The following is a 5124-nucleotide window of genomic DNA, read 5'->3' as shown; positions in this document are numbered from 1 at the left end:
TGTAACGTAAACATGTGTGAAATATTTTCAGCTTGCTACACGGTTTACCTCTGGAATTTTTCTCCCTAGAGCACATTTCTAGTTATGATGCTTTCTTTTCAGGCTGAATTGCAGGCTCTCTCTACGCCCAGTACTTATCTCTGAATCCTTAACTCTTTAATCATTGATTTCTTACTACATGATGGCTTTCTTTAGACTACATTTCAGTCGCCACCCCTACGTGTGTTGTCACTCTCCCATTTTATTTACATGTGATGCAGCAACAAGTAAATTTCACACACACGTATGGAAATGACACCTGCACCATGAGGCAGCCCGCACCCAGCTGACTGTCTCTCTGGACATAGACTTCACATTTACCTTACACTGATCTCATCCATAGTGTTAAGATTATTATTTTGCCTTTGTCTTCCAACCCTGAACTCGGAGCCCTGCGGGCCTCTCCGGGCCTGATGCGAAAGGGACCTCCTGCTCCTGACCATGACTTTGAGGCCCAGTCACACAGCAGTGTGCTCTCTGGATTTTTCTTGGTTTTGTCTCCGTTATTTTGGGGAAAAATAGTTGCCTTTTAAATTTCATCCAATTTTTAAACACATTTGTGAACATTTGTCTGTCCCTTTGTATTGCTTGTGAACTGGCTAAGTAGGACTCTGACTTTCTGACCTACAGTGAAGGAGGAGCCCAGGAGCGGAAGAGTGAGGAGCCAGCTGAGTAGTCCGTATCCCGACTCTCTGTCCCTGAGGCGAGGACCCAGCCTAGCCCCCGAAGGGCCACATTTATGGCCACCGATACAAATTCCTTCACCACACACTGAGCACCTGTAGCAGTACCTTGGGGATTTTCTTTTCTAAATGGTGATCCACAGCTTTCATATCTAAGAGGATTGACACAATGAAGTTGTTTCTTACTCAAAATTGTAATGCACTTAGGAATAAAAACAGAAGCTGTTTTCTAGTTACCTTTGTTGATGCTGTTCTTCACGGAATACGCAGTACTGTGGATGGGAGACAGAGCTGGTAGGAGAGAGGAGGGGGAAGGAAAGGGAGGGGGTAGAGGAGAAAACAGGAGACAGTTGGATGGAAGATAGACAGACTGACAGACAGATAGACAATAGATAGGTGATAGGTGATAGACACACAGAGAGGAACATTGTCTAGACTTCTGATCATTCGGCCCCATCTAATGCTAATTGCTTCCATTTGCCACTCATTGGTAGCCACGTGACCCGCCAAGATGAAAGGCTCTTGTAAAATATAATCTAACAATCAAATGCGAAGGGAGGACATCCAGATGTCCATGAGCACCAGCTTTCAGTCTCTCCGTACATAGCTTTGCACATCTTACGTATTACAGGTTGAATTAAAGCCCATACCTTGCCCTACCCTTCATACCCCAGAATATGATTCCTGTAGAGATAGGAGTCAGTTAGCGGTACAATTAGAGTTAAGACAAAATCGTAGGGAGTGCGACGGGATCCTAGTCTGGATGTGCCTCATGCCTTAGTTGGTGGCAAATTTCAGTGAGGTGTATCTAGGAGGACAAGGCCTCCTGAATTCAGAGTCACACTGAGACCACGCTGTGAAGACACAGGTGAGCAGCAGAAGGAACCCAAGGCTCCTAGCCACAGCGAGGTGGAGCAGAGGCAGGGAGCAGCCTGCGTCCCCTCCAGAGCAAGGCCCCTGCCCTGCGACACCTGACTTCAGCTTCCACCCACAGAACGGGGAGATGCACATGCCGGCACCTGAGCCCTCGCATGAAGGACTCCTCACCCACGGCTGCCTATCTAAAATATGGAGATGTCGCTTGTCACTACAGGCTGTCAGGAGGTGACTGGCAGGGATGAAACACGGGAGGTGACCCTCGAGCAGAGCATGGTGGACACTGAGAACACGCAGGTCTGTCCTTCCGTGTATCACTGGCTTACAGGAGACGCCCTCAAGAACAGTGGCCGCATGGAGATGCACCCAGCCACTCAGGACCGCGCTGCTTGGAAGTCAAAGAGATCTGCAAGGAAATAAAACAGTAGAAAAAGAACATCAAATGATTTTCAATGTAGGAAGAAACTGAGTTAGACTTGCATAGATGTCAGCACCAACAGTGTGTGTCTAAGTAGACATGAAGTGGCAGCCCCGGTGTTCAGGCTCGGGGCTACTAAGGGATAGCTTGGGGCCATGAAACACGTACTCATGTTTGCTTAAGCTATGTTTCAGCGGGACAGATGCTAAAAAACTAGTAAATGTGTTTCAAGGCAAGAGTGATACTGAATGGAACAGGATAGATAGAATTACAAGTTCTGTAAAGAATACTTTGCTGGGGCTGGGGAGATGGCTCAGTGGAATAAACGCTTCCCTGGCAAGTGCAAGGCCTGAGTTCAATCCCCGGTTCTGAAAAAAAAAAAAACAACTTTGCTTTATAAGCTTGAAATTGGAGCTATGTCAACATACTTATATGCATAATATAAAACTATATGAAAACGTGAAGGAAAATGAAACTAAGGAATCTGTTACCAACTTCTTGGTTTACTATTTAAGGAATAGGTGATGTGAACTTAGGGATAGGCTTTAAAGAAATCCCTCTGAGAGCAAAGGTGCCCTTATCCCATGAGCTTTTTGTAATCTTTAAACAGGAAGACTTTGATTAGGGGGCCGGGGAGACAGCTCAGTAGAGTAAGTGCTTCGCTGGCAAGTGCAAGGTCCTGAGTTCAATCCCGGGTACTGCCAAAAACAAACAAACAAAACAAAACAAAACGAAAAAGACTTCGATTCTACAGACCTATTCAGACAGAAAAGTTTTAATATCAATTTACCTACTTAGAGGAGATTTAGCTACAGAGTAAGTGTGGCAGCCGGCGTGTTATCTTGAAATACTGCCTTTAAATTTAGAAAGAAGGGCCGCGACAGAGCTCAGCACACCAAGCGCCCGCTCAGTTGGCGGTGCCGCGCGGGAGCTTCCTCACGCACAGCGTTCTACTTGTAGGATTATTTTCCGCCTTTACTCCTGACTTGGACTGAGTTTCTGAGTTGGACATAATGTCAAGCGGGTAAGATCTTTCTGGGCGAATTTCGGCGATCTCCTCTTTCCGCACTTTGGGGAGCTGCCCTGCCTCAGTCTCCCTCGCGGGCGGCGAGGAGCAGCCGGACGGCGGCCCCGAGCAGGCCCAGGCAGCTCTCGCACGACCGAGCCGCAGCCTCTCCGGCCGGGCTGGCTTTGCCCTCTGTCTTCTGGACGACTGCAGGAGCTCCGCAGACGTGGGACTTCAGTGTCGCTGACTTTTTAGTACTGTTAAAAAATCTATGAATGATTTTGTGATCAAAGCTATTTAGTGGTGACTAATTTCTTTCTTGTATTATTTTCTTATTGTTTAATTTATTTAGGTATTTCTATCCAGGTTGAGTTCTGGCTGAATTACTTTCCATGATATATAATTCAGATACTGGTACCAGGGTCCTTGTATTTCTACAAAAGTACCTGGGAATTAGTTACAGCTTTCTTATGCTCTGGAACATACTAAATAGTAAAATCTCTCTTACTGAAGTTGCAAAGAAAACCAGAGTAGATTTCAGCCTTTCTCCTGACCCGAATTCATACACAATTCCAGGACTGCAGCAAGAGGAAGAGGAAGAAAAACTAGCGTCCCCGCCTTCGGGCCTCCCTGGTCCCCTGCTGCGCCCAAGCTTCCCAGCAGAGAGAGCAAGCCGCGGCCCGCGCAGGCGGTGCAGATGGAGTTTGCAGACTTCCTGAAGGCCGCCCTGCCAGGGCCGACGAGGGGGGCAGCAGCTGGGGCATCCCACCTTCTCAAATACACCTGCCTTGACTCATACATTTCTAAAAAGCACCTGGTATTTTTTCTTCTTTTTCTGCTTTTATTTTTATGAGCACATTTCATTTCATGGCCTCTACAGTCCCTAGTGGGGGCGGCACACGCACAACACATCTCGATTCTTTTGTTAGTCCCTTCCCCTCTCCCTCCAGCATCCCTTTATCCCTCCCCACCTGAAAACAACGCCTCTTCTTCTATCTGGTTTCCCGGTCAGCACGCCCTGCAGGCGGGCCTCGGAGGTCTTCGCAGGGACCCTCGGAGCTGCCCGCCTTGTGCATGCTGGGCTTTGTTCTCTGTCGCTCACTCACTTGTCACCTGGGATGCAGAAGGGGCCGAATGGTCCAGGTCACCTCACTTGCTGCCTTCAAGGGGTTTATTTGGTGATAGCCCTGAGTTAGTGTTGGTTTTCTTCAACATGTCTACAAGCAGTATGCTTATGTTGTATGACGTCTGTCTGGCATTATTTAGTACACAAAGCCAACTCCTGGCAAATGGATGTTCTCCATCTTAAGAATTGCTGTAGTACCCCCTGCCCTTGCACTTTTCGTTGCTTTTCCTTCTGTCTTCTTCCTGGACGAGGCAGGCCCGGTTGGCCCAGACTGCTGCCGGCTCTTGGTGACTGCAGTGGAAACGTCATTGCCGGTGCGCGGTGCTTCATTATTTTAATCTCCCTTTTCTACTGCTCTGTGTAGTATGCTAGCAGATGAGAAATTCAATTTCATTTTTTTTTTTTTTGTCATCTGGATACTTTATGAAAACAGAGACAGAAAAAATACAGTAAAAACTTTTTAGAAACAGTGGAAAGGGGCTGTGACTACAGGTAAAGAGGAGATTTATAGATAGCTTTTTGGCAGGCATGTGTGTTTTAACTTTATGGTGCATAGTTTACAAATAAAAATTCCTTTCTGGGGCCGGGGAGATGGCTCAGTGGAATAAGCGCTTTCCTGGCAGGCCCAAGGGCCTGAGTTCAATCCCCAGTTCTGAAAAAAAAAAAAAAAATTCCTTTCCTTGAAGCATGCAGTTCCTACATTAAGAGATACAAATTTTAAATTTCATTGAAACTGTATAAAACTGTGGAAACAATAGTCTTCTTTCTTGAATTCAAATTAGTATTGTGCAATATCACACTGCACTGATACAAGTCTGTCCCTCCCATTCCCAGCCCTTTGAAGGAAACAGCTACCTTAAGGATGGATATCAGAAAACTAAAGGGGCACTGTGTCTTCAACAAATATAAGGGATTTGGGGTTCTTTATATTAAACTCAAAGATAGAGGATGATGAGCCTGATAGACAGACCTACTG

The sequence above is a fragment of the Octodon degus genome, unplaced genomic scaffold (assembly GCF_000260255.1).
Source record: "Octodon degus isolate 3935 unplaced genomic scaffold, OctDeg1.0 scaffold00108, whole genome shotgun sequence".
Lineage (NCBI taxonomy): Eukaryota > Metazoa > Chordata > Mammalia > Rodentia > Octodontidae > Octodon > Octodon degus.
This window is presented reverse-complemented; position numbering follows the sequence as displayed.